Raw genomic sequence first — 21153 nt, forward strand, 5'->3', positions numbered from 1 at the left:
CCCGCGCCCTCTCAACTTCTGGCTCCGATAAATGCGTGGGGTTTGGTTCGTCTATAAATCCATCGCGTGCAGGAATAATAGTTACGAGCGAGTACACACCTTTGCACTCTTGATAGATGGCGAGCTAAAGAAGTTCTCCAAAAAACAGCTTACTTTAATATCAAAATTTGATGTATATATTTTCCAACAGAGCGGCCTAAATCCCCTGGAAAAATAACCGAATGCAAAGTGCAAATGATAAGGGAGCTATGAGATAGTCGACAACAGTATAAGTCAAATTGTATGGAAAATATGAGGCATGGATGCCTCTAAGGGCCTTGTTTACAACTGCAGTGATCCAGAAAAGACCACACAGGGTCAGAGGGCTGCAATACATACACAGACCCCACACACAAACACACAAGCGCACGCACACACTCATTTTCATTTTTCTATTCAGTTGGTTATGAAGACTGTACGTGGCACTCTATCTTGCAGCATTTTTACACCTTCCACGAATGTTCTTGTAATTAACGGGTGTGTGCATGTTGTGTAGTGGGTATGTCTGTGTGTGGTGTGTTCATGTTGTTGCTGTGAATTGCTGGGTGAATTTAGTGCCAAGCTAACCCTGGGGTCAAACGGGACAACGTTTACAGAGCAAACATTCCACACCTGTAAACACTCACGGAGGAGGATGCCTTCAATTTAGCTCACACTTGAAGCACTCTGTCAGTGCCCTTTGGGGAACAATGTCAACCACACTCACGTGTGCGTACACAGGTGCACGCACGCACACACACTCCTACACACACACACACACACACACACACACCGCACCTGCTGCAACTGACTCGTTGTACCCAGAAGCCAGGAAGAGCGTGTTTATAATTGGGAACTCAGTCTTAGTCCTGTAAGAGCACAACCTGACAAGAGTCCTGACAAAACTTTTAATTGAAAACCGCCAGCGCAGGCTGTGAGAGGGGAATAAATGCACCCCACGGCCACCACCCCAACACTCAGGGGGCGCGGGGGGACCGGCGGCGTATAAGCTCGCTGAAGCAATTTTTTATCCCGGGGACCGAGGAGTCCCATGGATCAACGGATCAAAGAGCACGCTGTATACCCGCAACGTTGTGATGTCTTTCTTTCTCCCATCTTTTATGTCACCCTCAACCGGGAGAAAATCCAATAAAGCAGAAACATCTGAGGATTAATCTTTAAAAAAAGGCAACAATTCATTCTTCCTCAGATGTGGAGAGCCTATGACAACACAATTGAATGGAGGTTATGATGTCTAATCCTTAATTTATAGTCCTTCGTGCGACCACGTCACGCCCTTAAAATAGCAGCTCTAATACGTGATGTGTTCTGTTAGCTTGTGGAACTGCGATTTTTGCTGTGTGTCACCAGTGCGCAACAAAGTATGATGAGTCGGGCTTAAGTAGCTTTGTTTTGAAGTCTTGTGAAAAATATAACAATCTATTAACGTTATTCATTATTTATTTTATTTACTGTATTATGTATTATTCTCCATGATTTCAACTCAACAAATGATTATTCCGTTATAAATAAGAAGGACGACCACTCAGAGATTGCCCACATTGTATACATTATGTCCTATTTAGTAACGACATTCACATCGATTGCCTTCATCTCACAATCCCAAACTCTTCCTGTAATATTTCTTCATTCCATCAACCATTAACGTTAACATCTCACTCCTCGAGTGGTGTATAGTCAACATTTTCCGGCATTTGTTTATAGTCTTTCCCTGGTCTGGTCATGCACATGCACTGGTGTACAAGCCTGCATGCGTCCAAAAGCGGTCCGCGGTCGCATGTTTACGTAAATGCGCGTGTATGTTTATGCGCATGAACGCACCGGGGCAAAAGAGTGAGAGGCAGTTTTTTCCTGTGTTTACCCGCAGAGGGTAAATACCTGTGTGTGAGTGTTTACCACAGAGCCACGGATCAGCTCATCTGTAACATCTCATTTACAACATGTCACCGGAGGTCCGCCCAGCGCCATGCATCTCTCAGTGCTTTCAAATGTCACTGACTTAATGGCCACAGCGTCCTCCCATAGCGCACTAGCCACAACCGCTGCTCTATGTTTGTGTGTGTGTGTGTGTGTGTGTGTGTGTGTGTGTGTGTGTGTGTGTGTGTGTGTGTGTGTGTGTGTGTGTGTGTGTGTGTATGTAAGAGAGAGAAAGAGAGAGAATTATATTTCTATACAGTATGTTTGCGCCTGTACATATGTGCATCTGTGTGTGAGTGTGTGTGAGTGTGTGAGAGTGTGTGAGTGCGTGTGAGCGCGTGTGAGTGCGTGTGAGCGTGTGTGAGTGCGTGTGAGTGCGTATGAGCGTGTGTGTGTGTGTGTGTGTGTGTGTGTGTGTGTGTGTGTGTGTGTGAGTGTGTGTGTGTGTGTGTGTGTGTGTGTGTGTGTGTGTGTGTGTGTGTGTGTGTGTGTGTGTGTGTGTGTGTGTGTGTGTGTGTGTGTGTGTGAACGCGTGTGTGAGAGAGAGATGTTTCAGCTGCCCTTCTCTCCCTGCCTCAGCAGTCAGAATGGAGGCTGCTGGTGCTGACTGCAAATGAACCGGAGGATGTTTGGGTGAGTGAGCACATAAAAGGGGACAGGACAGGCATTTGTAACACATGCACAGTAACGTGCGCGGGCAAACACACACACACACACACACACGCACGCACACGCACACACACACACACACACACACACACACACACACACACACACACACACACACACACACACACACACACACACAGAGGAACGTACGTTGCATTTGTGTTATCAGCTTAGTAGGATCCCTGGCAAGAACATGGCGTGGCCAGAGGTTGTTAATGGCACATAGAGAGATACCATAGAGAGATATAGAAAACCAGGCTTAGACGGAATGGATCCGGCTCCAAAAGTGCACGTGTGTGTGTGTGTGTGTGGGTGGTATAGGGGGCAGCACACAGAGACAGTACAATCCTCAAGGTGCGTTCCCACCGCAAGATAAAATATCTTTCTAGTCGCTTGAATCGCTTCACTCTGATCTTGCTGCTCAGTGCTCGGCGTTGGTAAACCGAGGCCTCTCAATGTAATGCTGTGCCATGCCGCTTCTTTGCATTGACTACTGTATGTAGCCTATGTAGCCTATGTAATCACGCCGCTCGAACAAATATTTGATCTTGCGGTGGGAAGTGGGAATTCGAAGCTGCCATCCGTAGCTATCATGTCCTACCCGGGATTTGAACGCGGATAGGACGACATTTCTACTGTCGAGCTTGTTTGGGAAGGCAAGATATTCCCTGTTGAATTTCTTGCAATACCTCTTGTCAACCAGTAGTGGTCCTACCCGACATCAGGGTATACGTTTCATAGAAGGGTATAGAGACCAAAGTCCAACCACCACAGCTGTGTTAGATAATACTGCATGTTGCAACATACAGACTGTTTAAAATAAAGTTTCGTTCACTTCAAAGTTGTGGATCGTAGCTCTAATTTAACTCTGAGAGTTGCAAATGGATAAATTAACAGTGAGGATCTTGCGGAATGTTGCACAGAACCACAGAGAAGAGAGGCTCGCAGACATCATCCAAACAGATGGCAACGCAGGGCTCCCACTAGGGATGGGACGATACGCGATATTATCGTTTATCGTGATAAAAAGCACTCACGATAATCGTATCGTGGAGATTTAATTTATCGTGATATTGTCCTCCGTCAAGCACTGGGATCAATTCACCTTTTATTTGCTGAGTTGCATATCCGGTATAAAAAAAAACCTGTATAATTGGTAAGGTAATATACGTACTTGATACAGTCTTTTTTTCACTCTCTATCAAATGTCTTTGCCAAAAAATAGCCGATCTACAAGCTCACAACGCGTCACAACGTGACGTGTTGTGAGCTTGTAGATCTGCTATTTTTTGGCAAATGTTCCGCCCGAGGATAATGGATTTTGATTATTATAGTATCGTACATCGCGATTTCTTTGGTCACAATAATCGTGATATGAAATGTTCATATCGTCACATCCCTAGCTCCCAGCAGTTCCCAGGCGTAGCGCTGTATAATGTAACCATACATCCAACATCAAGGGAGCTGTAACTATTGTGCAAAGATCTGTGTTTGGGGAGACCCCAGTTAAAACAGTTCCCCGTTTGCCAGTCAAACTGCAACCAGAGACAGTAAAATTCCAACCCAATCCGAAAAGCTGTTTTCAAGGTCTTTTCTGGTAAAAACATTTCACTTTTTCCCCTCTCCCCCCGTTCCCTTAAAGAATTATGTTTACCGCCGCCATGAAATAACATGTTATTATGGGCCTGATAGGAGAGTTTCACGTGCGCCCGGCGTCTTGTTTATAGCAATAGCAAGACTTGATTTGGCCGCCGCCGTTCTGTAAACACGTCCCCGCATTAGAGCGGAAAGAGGAAGCCATTCTTCAACGGAAAATGGACACGCGCCTACGGGTACTTCAGCCTCCGCGCCGAGCGGAACGCGTTACCCAGAGAGCACTGTTTATTATCCATGGAATGTAAATCAAAAAAACGCGTTACTGAAGGTCGTAATTTTTCTTTTTTTTTGGAGTGCTAACCCTTGAAGAGTGAAATACACAGGTTGTGGGGAGGAGCGGCTGAGAGGCAGGAGGGAGATGGTACAGTAATGTCGGGGTCAATGGAGAGACGGAGCGAGCGCTAAGATAAAGACGCTGCCGTGCATACCAATGTGGAGCGCACAATGGGCCATGTAAATTAAAGCCCCATCTGAGAGGCCTGTTTTGTGTGTGAGAGACAGAGAGAGAGTGCATGCGTGTGTGTGTGTGTGTGTGTGTGTGTGTGTGTGTGTGTGTGTGTGTGTGTGTGTGTGTGTGTGTGTGTGTGTGTGTGTGTGTGTGTGTGTGCGCGGAGGCATGCTCATGCGCACGTGAATGCAACTCTGTCTGCGCGTCCCTCGGATGAAAGCTAAAAGCTGGTACAAATCACATTAAAAGCTACAAATTGTGCAGATGGAGTCGCCACTGGGTGAGCTGAATTGAAACAAACCACACGCGGCCACGCGCACCCATTTTTCAAGACGTGCACAGCCGGTCACATTGTTAGGGGAGAACTTTCCCGTTCGGCAGAGAGAGAGAGAGGAGCACAGTGGAGTGGCAGTGTTGACCAGCCTTTCTCGCTATAAGAGGTAATTAAGGAGCAGCGCTGGATGGCGCGCTAATTGTCAAATGGTGATAATTACAAGTCTTTGTTATGCCACAGCTGTTCACAGAGAGCCTCGGGTCACAACATCAAGCCAGGCACAGAGTGGGCTGGCTAATCAACCAGGCGAGGCTGGGAGGGAAAGACGAGAATGCGAGCCTGACTGTGCATCCGTGCGTGTGTGCGTGTGTGTGTGTGTGCGTGTGCGTGAGAGAGATAGAGAGATAGAGAGGGTGTGAGAGAAAGAGAGAGATAATTTTTTATTACCAACTGATTACACTCTTTCACACTGCCTCCTCAGGCCCTTGGGGGCTGAAATTGAAGGGCCAAGTATTTTCAGCTACACATACACACGCACGTACACACACACATACTGTACACACACACACACACACACACACACACACACACACACACGGAGTGAGAGTTCAGGAGAGCTGGAACAGTGAAGTGAATGCAGGCTAGTAAGGTGGCACACCACTGCAGTGCCTGATTGGCTCATTTCCATTTCAATTACACAGCCCAGTGACATTGCTGCGCTCACGCTCTCTCACACACACACACACACACACACACACACACACACACACACACACACACACACACACACACACGCGCGCGCGCACGCACACACACACACACAAACACACACACACACGTACGCACGCACACACATGCACCCGCACAGTCGCACACGCATGCACACACACACACACACACACTGTACCCAGTGAACTCCCCATCATCCGCTGCTCACGAGCTGTGCACTGGCGGTGTTGAGGAGAGGAGGACACAGGGAGATAGATAGAGTGAGGGAAAGAGGGAGAAAAAAAAAGAGAAGCGAGGACGGGGCGAGAGAGGCAGCGAGAGTGAAAGAGTTCAGCGGCAGGCAGGCGGTGGCTGAGAGCATGCCAAGTCATCTAGGCAGCGGAATGAAAGAGATTGGACAGAGAGAGAGAGAGAGAGAGAGAGAGAGAGGAGGAGGGCAGCCACCAAGAGAGGAACTTTGACTTTGACTCCTGCACTCGGCACGGCTTCAATACGTCGTTGCCGTGGCTGCATATCAGCACGTCGCGGTCCACGACCTTGTCTCAGAGGGAGAACAAAACAACTCCATTATTGTCGCGGGACATCAGAAGACAGACGGGTTGCTCGTGTACTAATGCCGTGTTTTCTTTTTTTAACCAATTAAACCCCACGCGTTGTTGAGCGGCGTCCCTCAGGGCTCTATTAAGTGTCATTTCTGTTTTCGCTCTACATCTCGTTGTCGCTTGAAAACCTTGTATGTCCAAAGCCGTTCGGTTTGCATTTATCATTTAAAAAAATATTTAAACTAGTGAAAACAGCTGAGCACAAGCACACAACGCCTCGCACCGCGAGGCGTTGTGTGCTTGTAGAGCTGCTGTTTTCACTACTTTTGTGCGACGGCCTTGTATGATGAAGCAGGACTTTACTTTGCAAAAGAACGTACACATTTGAAACTTGGAGATACAAGGTTTCCACCCGACAACGACGATATGATTGCTAAAACTAGCCAATCAACAAGTTCACAACGCCTCACACTTGTGCGACAGTCTTTTTATGATGAAGCAGGGCTTTACTTTATGAAAAAACATATACGTTTGAAACTTGGAGATACAAGGTTTCTGCCTGACAGTGACTATAGACAGATCTGCTATTTTTGCATGTTTGCCTATCATGACATGTCCTAATATGGACACACGGGTTTATGTGGTTAATGCAGAAGAAGGAGAATAAACAAGGTACTGTTGTGTGCGGCAGAACAGCATTGATGGCATTGTGTGACTGGCAGTGGCCATTTTTCTATTTGGAGCGGCGGTCATCCATCAGCCAACGTGGCAACAACATAAAGCAACAATGGAGGGATGCTTTAGGTCCTGTATGGCTGCTAGAGGAATGGTCCGGGTGGGGCATCCCTCACGTCCGTTAGATACACAGTACTGTACTCACCAACGCTCATTTATTATAGTCATGTCTTAGAACAGTGGTTCTCAACCCCTAAAATAATCATATTTTAACTGGGGACCCCCCACCCCCACCCTGGCGAGCTTTAAGAGTTGAGGCATTACTTTTTGTATAACACGGTTCTACGTATTGTGTTGCGAGGCGTTGTGAGCATGTAGATCGGCTATTTTCACAATTTCTGCCTCTTAATATTTGACAATTTGGCCAATGTTTAATTTGTCATTTTAGAGGTATTAAAAAGTCCTTCAATTGTCACTTTAGAAATGTGCAGATATACCCTCCATATACTTACAGTAAACATCATGTTGGTTTGTTTGCTGTTGAGTGAGAAAACAATGTTGCACATTAAGTTAGTCATCTGGGGACCCCCCAAAATAATTAGGGGACCCCCTGGGGGTCCCAACCCACAGGTTGAGAACCACTGTCTTAGAAGGTCTGAGAGTACAGGAAGACTTTTCTTTCCTCTTCTGTATGTCTGCCAGCATGCGTCTCTATTTCTCGCCCTGCCTCTTCCGCTCACAATCCCGACCCAAATCAGAAACTATTATTTACTTTATATCAACTCGTACAACTGAAATTTATACATCAGATATGTTTTCAATTCAATATCCGCGCGGGCGGTGTTCTGCCGGCTGATAAATCAAATCAGAGTCACTCATACAAGTAATGCACCAGCAGAACCCCAGAAAGCAAAGCTAATTCAAACGTTTTTATTTTCTTTCTTACTTTTAGAATGTGTCCTTTCCAGTTAAGCGTGGATGTATTTGTGTACATGTCCACGATGTGTGTGTGTGTGTGTGTGTGTGTGTGTGTGTGAGTGTGGTGTCCAGAGTGAAAGATCACTTGTTGATTTCAGTCCAGAGGGAAAATGTGTTGTAGCCAAGAGGAGATGAACTCTGTCTGAACCTTGGATATAGTACACATTTAAAAAGAACACCGGGCAGCAGTCTTTTCACACACTTTCAAGCCACACACAAAGACACAGGCGCAACTGCTCGCACACACACACACACACGCACGCACACACACACACACACACACACACACACACACACACACACACACACACACACACACACACACGCACAGTACACACACATACACTCGCGCACACGCATACCAAACACCATCTCAACTGTAGCTTATGCAGTTGTCTAATTACAGATGATTGGCTGTGAGGCAAAGGATAAAAGAGGGTGATGAGAGAGTGGACAGAAAGGGATGCAAGGGGGGGGGAAAGGAGGGAGAGAGAGAGAGAGAGAGAGAGAGAGAGAGAGAGAGAGAGAGAGAGAGAGAGAGAGAGAGAGAGAGAGAGAGAGAGAGAGAGAGAGAGAGTCTTCTTATTGCATTCACCAATCATGATGGAAGCAGGAATTAACCATGCGTGCTCCAAATAGGGATCAGATCAGGACTTTGTCTGCCTGATGTCCTGAAAGACATTCACCGTTTAATGATGGCAAAGCCCTTTAATCTATTTAGGCCTAGCTTTAACTATTGAAAAATAGCACATATATCTTTGAATATCTAATTTTTAAAGTGAACATTTGTAAATCAAATGTTGCTTCTGGAGGGTCCCTGGAACTTGGAATATTTTGACTTAATACAAATCATTTTGGGGGTTCTTCACATGAAAAAGTTTGAGAACCACTGACATAGAAACATAGGTTTTTCAAAAAACCTTTGAAGGATTCAAAAGACACTTATAGAATCGGTCAAAATTGGGTCAACATTCTAATTCTCACGATTTTTCAAAAATAGCAGATCTACAAGCTTGCTGTGAGCTTGTATATCTGCTATTTTTCAATAGTTAAAGCATAAAATAATAATACGCAATAATGCGTACCCGGTCTAAATTGCTTAATGGAGAGAGAGTGTGGGATCGGGTAAGGTGAGGTGGGGAGGGGGAACTGATAACTGCATTCAATATTTCCATTCTGCAGTCCCTCTTCACAGTAAAATGTAATTCTTCGCCACCCCGCTGTTTCTGTGATTCTTCCAAATCAGCACTTCTCACTTCATTGGGGGGAAAAAAAGTGCTTGCTTTCTGTCTCAGGGCAGCGATAACACCGCCTTCTGAGGACTATACTTACGTTAGACTAGACAATACAAAATACAGAGTATCGTATTTTTCTCTCAGCTAAGGATCCTGGGTGAGCGAGGGGGCCAGGGGGGCCAACAGCGAAGGCTCTCAGGCTTTGAATGTGTCCATCATCAGTTCATCGGTTCACAGCTCCAATCAGATCATCGTTAAGGCTGTCACGATTATGACATTTTATGTGACGATTATTTGTCACTCAAATAATTGCGATTAACGATTTAATTGTGTTTTTGTCGTTGACAATTACATTTCTGTTTGGCTTTTAGGCTTTGAAGTTGCACCTGGCAATTATGACACAACTTAAATATACAAAGAATGTACTGATATATTTGACAACTTTGCACATAAAAAAGAACATTGAACAAGAACATTGGAAATAGCTGATCAAGCTCACAACTTGTGAGCTTGTAGATCTGCTATTTCCACAACTTTTTGAAAGTGTTTGAAACTACAGTAGCCAGGCCTATATTAACATTTCTCAACATGGAAACGATTATGACGATTATGCAAAATAATTGCGATTAACTCAAATGATTAGACAATTATGTAATAATTGTGACAGCCCTAATCATCGTTGACATTTTAGAAGTTCAAATGATGCGATTTGAAGCAAAAGAGAAAATCTAAGCCTGGTCAGAGAGACAGAGAGAAACTGAGAGAGACACGGAGAGACAGAGAGAGACCAATGAAGTCAGAGGAAGAGCATGTGTATGTAAGAGTGTCATGTGCTCGGTGGCTTGACAAGCGCATTCCGCCTTGACTAACTGGCCTGTATAGACTTACAGCTCCAGGGGGGGAACACATGGGGAGATCAGACCTATAGAGTATCACATATTACTGATATTACCTACTGGACATGCTGCGAGGTGCTGGGGGTGTTCCACTGTCTGAATGTAAGCCTACACTGACATGGATTGCACACAGACACACTGTACAGTACACACACACACACAGGGGCGTAACACCAAATTCTGGGCCCTGGGTACAAGGATTCACTGCGGGCCCCCCATGAATGTTAACTATAGAAAAATAGCAGATATACAAGCTCACAGCGCGGCACCGAGTGCCGCGCTGCGAGCTTGTAGATCTGCTATTTTTGAAAAATCGTGAAAATGTTTCTATGTCAGTGGTGCTCGAACATTTTCATGTCAAGGACCCCCAAAATGACATGTATTTGGCCACGGATCCCCATCTCAAAATATTTAGTTACAGGGACCCCCCCCCCAGAAGCAAAATTCGAGTTACAAACGTTCGCTTAAAAAAAACACATCATATTCAAAGATTTGCACACATTTTCACGACTTTTCAAAAAATAGCAGATCTACAAGCTCGCAGCGCGGCACTCGGTGCCGCGCTGTGAGCTTGTATATCTGCTATTTTTCAATAGCTTAAGTTACTAGGGCCCCTCCAGCTTGGGCCCTGGTAAGTCCCACTCCCCCCCTCCCCCCCCTTGTGACACCCCTGCACACACACACTTGTGGCATATCGCTCGCACGCACACAAACATGCATGCACAGCACACACACACACATAGCCACTGTCCGTGGCACATTTTACTGCATCCATCTGCTGTAGCTTTATGGAGGGTGCACTCTCCAGGCTCACAGCAGGTGGTCGGGCCAGTATAATATACTGGCTGTCAGTGGAGACTGAGGGACACTGAGAGGACCGCCAAGCACATTCCTTCATTTTGCCCTCCAGCTCTCCGCCTCGGCTTCTACAGCAGGGGTCTTCAACGTTTTCAGGCCAAGGACCCCCTTTAGTTGAGAGAGAGATGAAGCAGGGAGGGACCCCCACAATCTGTTCTCATAGATTCCATATAGTTTCATCGTTTGACTGCACAACCATCAGTGTATTTTGGATTCATGTCAATGTGTGTTTTCAGATATTTGACCACTTGAACCGTCAATGCTTAATAAACTTGAGCTTTCACTCTGTACTTAGTCTGCTCTTTTTCCCCTCTACACTAAACCCCCTAAGCTCACAACGGCGCTGCGAGCCGTTGTGAGCTTGTAGATCGGCTATTTTAGGCTAAAGTTCTCAGGAGAAAAAAAAAGTTTATATCACACAAAGATTTGGAGGACCCCCTGTTGAAGACCCTTGTTCTACAGTATACCTCTCCTCTCCTCTCCTCTCCTCTCCTCTCCTCTCCTCTCCTCTCCTCTCCTCTCCTCTCCTCAGCCCCCTACTCCTCTCTCCATCTCACTATCTCTGCCTCTCTCTCTGCCTCTCTCTCTCTCTCTCTCTCTCTCTCTCTCTCTCTCCCTCCCCATGGTCCCCTGCTTCTCTTGCCTCACTCTGCCCCCCAGCCCAACCCAACCCAACCCCACCACCGCCCACCCACCCCCACCCTCAACTCTGCCCCTCCTGTACTTTATTCATTTCCAACCATTTATGTCTCTCGGCACTCGTTTTGCCCGGGGGAGACGATGAATTATGAGCAATGACAGATGAGTTCTTGTTCTAGTTCTGGGTGTTGAGTGAGACAGTGAGATGTGGGACCCTGGTGGACGTTTGATCTCAGGCTGTGTCAGCTCGCTGGAACTCAAGAAGCCCCCCCCAAAAAACAGAAAACAGGCAGATAGCACTTCCTCTGAGCTCATCTGCAACGCCGCGGTCTGCCAAACAACCAAGTGTGTCTATGTGGAACCGTGCGTCTATTTACAGTGTGTGTGTGTGTGTGTGCGTGTGTGTCTGCGCACGTGCATGCTAAAGCTTGCGTGAACGTGTGCGTGTGCATGTAAAAGGATTTCTTTATGTCTCCATGCCTGTCACCAAGGAAGTCTGACAAGAATGTCACATCTTCCAACTTCCCGTCAGACCCCGGGGCTGTTCCCCTGAATCACTGCTGCCCTGAGCCCCCTCCCCACCCAACTGTAAACACTGTACGCTCTGACACGTTTACCAGTATGTGTGTGCGTGCGTGCGTGTGTGTGCGCAGCCGAGCACGTGCGTGTGTGCGAGCGCGTGTACGTCTGTGTGATATGCCTGCTTATGGTTCGCGTGTCGCCGTTAAGTGTCAATTAATACCGTCATATCGCTGTGCGCGGGTGACACAGCTGCCATTAATCATAATTCCACTGTGTTGTGGTGACAACGTGTTTGGCAGCCGAGACAGAACAGCAGTGGCGAGCGTATTACGGTGGGCGTTTACAGCATGTGACAGAAAGGTTGGTGACGGATTGGTTGGCGGACGGACAGACGGACGGACGGACAGACGGAGTGGTAAGAGTAAGGGGAAGAAACGTTGGTCCTGTTGTTGGCGGTGGCTTAAGAAGTACAGCGGAAGGCTATCGGTTCGATTCCCCCTGGTTTGATCCCTACTGGCTTTCTGTCTAAGTGTCCTTGAGCAAGACACTGAACGCCTAATTGCTTCCGCTGAGCAGGCCTTGCATGGTCGCCTCAGCCGTCTGTGTGGGCGTGGGTTTATGTTTACACAGCATAATGCAATTCATTTCTTGCCTTTTGAACTGTTGTTATTGTAAAGCACCTTGTAATGTTGTTTTGAAAGGTGCTATATAAATAAAGTTATTATTATTATTATAATGCATAATGTATAACGTATTTCCACTGTGTTGCTGCTTGCATGTGTGAATGGCTGAATGTGAAGTACAATGTAAAGTGCAATTGAGTGGTCGCAAAGACTAGAAAAAACGCTATATAAATGCTGTCCATTTACATTTTCTTTTTTTATATATATAAAATCAATTACGGTACATTACTGTATTCCGAGCCCTCCTGGCGAGCTAGCTTGGAGCGGGTTAAAGCCAGGTCAGATAAACACAAACAAAGCTCTCCAGCTGCGTATCACGCCAACGCTAATATAAGTAGCTATTTCCGACAATTATGTAAATGGGTCCAAACACTTTGAAGGACAGGGCAACATACGGATTTGCAAACGGAGAGATGAGGACAAACATTTCTTAGTGTGTGTTTACTGTTTACTGTACACGTTTTCTGAACACGAGGGAACATCGTGTAACGTCCTTGACGCACCCCGCGGAGCGGAAAGCTCAGGTTAGGCTATATCAACATTTAGCGGCTCAGAGAAGAGGTCCCAGCCCTCCCCCTTCAAGCCATGTTCTGCTCAGCCCCCACAATGCCTTCTGTTCCTTGGCCACCTGGACACGCCTGTGTGTGTTGCTACCGTGCCTCAGGGAACTCCAGTCATACGCAACATACCACTCGCTGACAGACCAACCGACTAGCCAACTTCATGTGAGCATGCACACACACGCACACGCACACGCACACGCACACGCACACACACACACACACACACACACACACACACACACACACACACACGCACTGTGTAGGCCATCACACACCTGTCGGCCACCTGCATATTGCACACGTTAGAGTTATAAGGTCATGTCTGTCTCTGGCAGTTGGTCTCAAGCCATTTTAATTCTGTTGCTGCCATACAATCTCTCTTTCTTTCTGTTGCACATGCGCACGCACGCACGCACACACACACGCACACGCACAGGACAAGTTATCAGCAGATGGATGAAGGAGAGATGAGACAGGTATAGGAAATCACGGCAGCGAATTAGGAAAGGGAAGCAAAGCGAGAGTAAGCGCGAGAGAGGGAGCGGGGGCAAGAGAGAGAGAGAGAGAGAGTGGGCGGGCAGTAAATAGAAGAAAAGCACGGAGGCAGAGGCAGAGGGCGGAATGAAAATGGCAGAGATAAAACGAGAGAAGTGGTGATGAAAAGACAGGAGACGGGATGTGAGCCGGTCTCGCTTGTGTCACCTCAGCGGGGCTCGTCATTATGACTCCTGTGACATGTACACAGCGCATACACAAGCTGATACACATGAATGCGTGATTGTGTGCAAGCCACTGACATGCCACACAAACACACGTACACACCCACACGCAAACACACACGTGCATGCCACACGTACAGCACGTGCACTGACCTTCAAGGTAGGTAGCCGCGGGCGCTGTGTCAGGATGTTATAATGTCACCACTTTCATAAAACCCCTAACCCCCTTTCACAGTTCACTGCAGACCACTGTGGCAATATACTGCGTGCTTGTGCGTATGCGCGTGATTGCGTGCACATGCACATGCACATGTATGTGCGTGGACACGTGTGTGTGTGCGTCTGTCTGCTTGTGACAGGGACAGAAGCAGTTGTATAACAGTTGGGGGCCAGAGGGCAACCAGTGTGTATTGGATTCTTCAGCTGGATATAAGTGTTTACATGCCAGTAAGACAATAGAGAGATGATATACTGTAGGTCGGCACTGTTGGTCTTATGCCGAATGTATACTACATCGTACCGATGGTGTCCCACTCCGGAAATACCAGAACTACAAGCTCACGGTTTGTTTGGCTCTGCACTATTAGGTTGTGTTAGTACTAGTAGTATTGAGTATTTTGCTTGTGTTTGACATGGCGGTGAGATACTTGTAGCAGTGACTAGCATTGACTGTTATGGATACGTTTGTTTGGCACTGTATTGATAGTTGTGCTTAAGTATTGCTATTGCAGGGTGGCGGATAAGTAGGGCTTCTCTGTCTTGGCACAAATGTCTTCATTCACTCTCCTCACTGTTGCATTGAGCTCAGGCAGCAGGAGTCCAGACCACTTGAGCACTAAATTGAAAAGGCAGTTTTGTTTCACAGTAAAGAAAAGCTTGGCTTGGAATGCTATCAGGAGTTGTTGCTTCAGGAAACTTATGGTCCTTTGATCCTTTCTTTTTTTGTTGATCTACCTATATTCATGTCCCCTCCAGAGTTGGGTGTAACGCGTTACAAAGTAACGCGTTACTGTAATAATACTACTTTTTTCGGTAACGAGTAGTGTAACGGTACTACTCCTCCGAAATAATAATAACACTACAAATACTGCCTGGTCGCGTTACTCGCTACTCGCTACTTTCGTGCCTGCAGTTTCTGCTTCTGCCTTCAGCAGGAACCGATTGTAAACATCATCACTTGTCTTTTAAAACATTGGAACTGCCATTTATCTAAAATAACTAACCAAAGAAGAGGTAATCAAACACATTTGATAACACATTTGATTGTCAGCGCAGCAGCAGGTCACGGTGACACTGTGGCAATCAAGCCGCAGCCAGCAGCCACCCGACATTTGATAACCATCGCATAGCCTATAGATTAATACAAGGGACTAAAAACAGCAAACCCCCCAAATACGGATATTTATAATATCAAGCAAAGAAATGAGTTACCTTTTGCCCATGAGAGAAAGGGAGAGAGAGAGAGAAAAGAGAAAAAAAGAGTGGCACGGCAGCGCATCACGAGGTGCGCAAAGCCGACGTTTGAATCACAGCCTAGATTAATATCCTACACGTGACAAGATACATTAAAACCCCCAAATAGTGAGTATTAAATATCCAGCGAGCCACAAGAATGAATTAGCCTACTGGAAATGTACGGTAGGCTGAGAGAGAGAGGGAAAAAGAGCACCTCACCTTTGCTCTGAGACTCTGACATGAGCTGATGATGACGGACAATTAATAATTCCTTATGCAAAACCATCGCTGCATGTTGCTTTTTTAAGCAAATGGGAAGTTTTCCGCTGCTAGAATTAGTTTGACATTGTTTTAGTGCTTCTGCTGCACACGGAGTCATCTCATTGTAGTTCCATCACTTTCGCCTGCTACAGTAGGGTAGAGTGGGGGAATAGGCCCCCCCTGGGGTAATAAGCCCCCCAGCTGTATTTGACTACAGAACTACCTACTTACTAATACAAATTATAATAATTACTATATGACCTGCTGCGCTCTGTGGGGGGAGAATCTCCGCCAGGTCATGTCCACCCCTGGACTGGAAAATTCATAGGAGCCAAATGGAATGAAATCTGCTTAAACTGACTGACATATGGATACAGAACTATAGGCTATAATGTCAGGTGGAAACCATGTATGTCCATAAATAAATGAATAAACTCATATGTGAGCTAAATAAGGCCACAGGGGCTCAGAAATAATTTAATTATTATAATTTTGATTAATTATTATAACTTCGTATTATTAATATTATTATTATTATTAGACTCATTCAAATGACCACCAGTGAGCCCTGCTCACTTCATTGAACAACATAACTGTATTGTATTAGATATTATAATAATATATAATAAATATTTAATACATCTAATATATGTTGGCAATGCATCTCAGGCTTTTTTATGGAGTAACGCAAAAGTAGTGTAACGAGTAGTGTAACGAGTTACTTTCTCCAGGAAGTAATGAAGTAGTGTAAGGCACTACTTTTTTCAGAGGTAATATGTAATATGTAGTGCACTACTTTTTGGAGTAACGGATCCCAACTCTGGTCCCCTCTCCAGAAACATGAATGAGGATAAATGAAAAACAAAACAAAAAAACTACTCAGATTTTATTAACCTTTCTCAATGCTGTTGAAGGGAAGTACTGTAATATAGTGAATATAGCACCCTACCGGCTTTTAAGTGAAAAACGGTGCTCAATCGACTGTAGCCTATAGTCCACTGTAACCATCTCCTTTTAAGATTAAAAGCACAGCACATGATACCAAGCTCCTTTCAAAATAAAAGTACACTCAACTCAACTGTATCTAGCTCCTTTCAGAATAAGAGTACAATACACTGTACCCATTCCGAATAAGCTGTTACATGTGGCTACTCAATAGCAACACAAACACTTTAACACTGATAAAAATAGGGATTCACTGTGGCCAACACGTACGGAAAACTAACATTTGCTGTCTTAGATAAATGTATCTATCCGACAGCCTTTGTTTGTGTTGTACTATGCTGGGCAGAGATAATGCTGACACAAGCAACAGATAAGAGACACAAAAATACTCTGATGACTATCAACGTGCCAAGAAACCAAATCAAGTCCTAATACTCAGAACCAGTTTTTATTAACAGGTGCAAAAAAAATACATCCTTTGATCCCAATAAGGAATGGACATGAAAAGGCCATCAAAATGATTACAGACAGTTTACAGCGTGGGCTGTCTTCTCTCTCCACCGAAAACAAACGTTTTCAATGGTGACATTTAAAGAACTTTTAAGTAGTTCTTGAAGAGCAATCGCACACTCACAGAGAGCCGTCGGCATTACAACTCTCTCAGACCGAGAGATCTTGGCAGACGAAGAGAAGCACAGAGGTAATTTCTGGAGCATCTGTCGACTGAGGATGGGGCGGAGTGGTTTTAAGAGCAGATGGTAATGGAGAGACGAGGCCAGTGTTTCACAAAGCAGAAGACGGCAAAGTCTACTAGTGAGAGACTGATGCTCCTGCATGTGACAAAACTTGTAGCAACACACTTAAAGGAAAAGGCTGCACGGGCACGTGCACACGCTCTCATTGATTGCATGCAAAAACACATGCAGTAAACCCGGGTTCTTCAATGTTTTTCAGGCCGAGGACCCCTTAGTTGAGAGAGAGATGAAACAGGGACCCCCACAACCTGTTCATAGATTCATAGTGTCATCGTTCATATAGTTTCAGCACAATCGTCAGTGTATTTTGGATTCATGTCAATTTGTGTTTTCAGACTTGAACTGTCAATACTTAATACACCTTTCACTCTGTACTTAGTGCTCTTTTTCCACAACAAACCTCTTTGCCAAAAATAGCCGATCTGGCGTTGTGAGCTTGTAGATCTGCTATGTTTGGTTAAGTTCTCAGAATATGGACGCTAGGGTTCAATATAAAAAGGAGAAAAGGGTTTCTATCCCATAAAGATTTGGAAGACCCCCTGTAGTAACTCTGTCGACGGCCTAGGGGTCCCAAACCCCCTGTTGAAGAAAGAATTTACCCCCATTGATGGGGACAAATACCAAAAAATATTATTGAACTAAAGTCTCCATGGCGTGATCAATAGAAAAAAAATGATTTTGGGGCTGAACTACTCCTTTAACTAAAATAAAAGAGCCACAGAGAAATGAAACTATGGCCCCTCTTTGTCTTTTTTGTACAATATGCATGTATTTTCTTTCTCGTTTTGATTTGTACAATATGAATGTAATTCTTTTGCCGTTTGATTTGTACAATATGCATCTTTTTTCTTTTATTGATTTATACAATATGAATGTTCTTCATTCGTACAATATGTATGTCATTTTTCATAAGCTATACAATGATTTTTTGGTTGAGCCTGAGTCAACCAACATCTTAACAGCTACTCTGACTTACCACAAGGACACACTGTCTCCTCCCATGCTTGTGCTTACATCTGTTTCTATGTGTCTTTGCACGTGTGTGCGACTGTGCGTGCATACGTGTATGTGTGTGCTGTGCGCATGCAAGAGAGTGGGAGAGAGAGAAAGAGGGGGGGACCTATAGAACGCGGTCTTGTAGAACAGAGTAATAGCTTCTCAGTGTGTGTGTGCGTGTGTGTATGCACGCTCACGTGCGCGTACGTGCGCGCGTGGAAACCGTGCTGACACCTGGGCCTCTCGGCTAATTCCTCCTCCCTGTAGCTCGTTAGCTCACATTGTGTTGAGCGTGCACAAGTGTGCATACATGTACCAACGTGTGCGGGTGTGCGTGTCGGCATACATGCCTGTAGCCCGCCTGTGTGTTGCATACAGGGTGTGTGCATGCATGCATGCATGCGTCAGTGTGGGTGCGTCATCTAAATGAGGTGTTTTGCGTGACCCCCAGGGTCAGGCTCCTGTGGTGGGGCTGTCAAGGTCCCAGGCAGGGGGCTAAGTAGTGTGTCAGTGGCTGGGGCTGTGTCTCTGTGTGTGCACCACCCATGTCTTCCTTATATAGGGCAGCACACAGCTACTATTTAATGTAGATATCTGCAATTAGTTTCACACATACACACACACACACACACACACCTAGGCCAGATTTAGTTCGAAAATAGATGATCTACAAGCTCACGACCCAATCTGAAGCGGCGCGTTGTGAGCTTATAGATTCTCGGCACCCAACACCATCATACGACAGAGTATAAATGAAGCGGTACACATGCATTGCACACATGCAGTGCTTGCATGCTTTCGGGGCATTGTGTGTGCGCGTACCAGTGTCGGTGGCTCACATAGTTAACATCTATAGTTCAGGGCCACATCGCGGCTCCACTTCATATTGTTGCGTAATTGATAGCTTACATTGTACGAGGCCTTGGGCCCTTAAATATATTCTAAAGGCTTCAATATATTTAAGGGCAAGCAGGGCAAGCAGCTTACAATGCTCACTCTTATTCAGTATTCAGTGTATTCACAAACACTGTTCATGTACACAGTACAACATAGGTTCAAATAGTTCTATTATAGATGTTATTGTGTGACCATTTCAATCCATACTCCATTGACTATAAGACAGCTGAAGTCCTACCCTTGATAGAACTAAAACATTTCAATTCAATATCAGAGAGCACAATTCTCTTTGGACTGTAACATGTCTGAATAAACGCTGGACTCAAGCCTGAAACGACCTCCAAACTCCCGCCCTTGAATCAACAACAAGGCTCTTCAAACTGCCAGCACTGTAGCAGCACGTTGTTTCCAACACTTCCCAAACTTTTCCCAGAGTTCACAGTCGCGCTCTAAAAAAAGAGGACGCGTTGGAGTAGAAAAAGAGAGCGAAACAACGATCAAAACCACACAAAGTGGGAGCGAGTCAGTTCTGTCCTTGCCTTTGATCCCGGCTCAACCCCGTTTAGAAAGGCCCCGGCTTGACAGAGCAGGAACCCTGTCAGCTAAACGGCGCTTTGTGTCATATCAGACAAACCGAGGGACGCTCTGCGCGCCTTTGTTCCGCTGTCCCAGAGAGCGAGGGACACAAGCGCTTGTGTGTGTGTGTGTGTGTGTGTGTGTGTGTGTGTGTGTGTGTGTGTGCGTGCGTGCGTGCGTGCGTGCACACTATACTACACAGCGTAATGACTCACTATGTTTGTTTCATCCCCTCTTAATTGCGTGGTTTTCAGAACACATTGATGGCAGCTTCATTAGGGGGGATGAAAGATACACACTGTTGTAGAAAGAACACCAAAACGAGCATCCGCGTGTCACCTTGCTTTGTACACAGCAGCACAAAAACACTCCCACTCTTAGCTCTGTCCTGAATAAAACATACAGTAATAATGACAAAAAGTACATCCACATGCATGCACGATTTCTGTATGTATGCAGCGTTGCACAACTCACATGTACGATATGAATAGACAATGAATTCCAAAGTGTACTCAAGAGTGTAAAGAAAAGGGTAATCATGTATTAAAGCCATAATTATACTTAAAGGAGTAATTAACCCCCAAAATGACTTTTCTTCTATTGATTACTCATGCCATAGAGACTTAAGTTCAATAATATATATTTTGTATTTGTCGCATTCCTAAGGCAAAGGTGATTATAGTCAATTTAACCCCATTGATTCCGGATGGGGACCCGGATGCATGGCCCTGGATGGGGACCCGGATGCATGGCCCTGTATGGGGACCCAAATGCATGGCACTGGATGGGGAAACCATCAGGGTACATTCATTATAATCACATTTTTTGTCTTAGGAATGCGACAAAAAACTAAAAAATATTATTGAACTCAAGTCTCCATGGCGTGAGAAATCAATAGAAAATAAGTCATTTTGGGGTGAACTACTCCTTTAATTGCGTGCACGGAAAACGGACGATCTACAATCTTACTGAGCTAACAGATCCTGTAGATATATACAGCAACTCAGCATGCCTGAGCTATACTCAGGATCTAGCTCCCGCAATGCGACATGTCGCAGATCTACAAGCTCGCGGCTGCCTGTGAGTTTGCAGATGGGGCTATTTCCAGTGCGCACGACGACACGCAGCCAAGTATAACTTTAACAATCCAGATTTTTGCCTGTGTACTCTCCCTGCCCTAAAAGCAGCCCTCTGATAATACAGGCTCTGATTGATGCTTGTTGAAC

General features: G+C 45.4%; 1 protein-coding gene across 1 annotated transcript in view; it reads right to left on the reverse strand.

Moving 5' to 3' along the window:
• efna5b (ephrin-A5b) overlaps nucleotides 1-21153 on the reverse strand; it is a gene marked incomplete at both ends in the record, with an annotated part of 141501 nt that overhangs the window by 27253 nt on the left and 93095 nt on the right. The gene's annotated exons all lie outside the window — the stretch shown is intronic.

This window comes from Nannobrachium achirus (assembly GCF_963921795.1).
Source record: "Nannobrachium achirus genome assembly, chromosome: 12".
NCBI lineage: Eukaryota > Metazoa > Chordata > Actinopteri > Myctophiformes > Myctophidae > Nannobrachium > Nannobrachium achirus.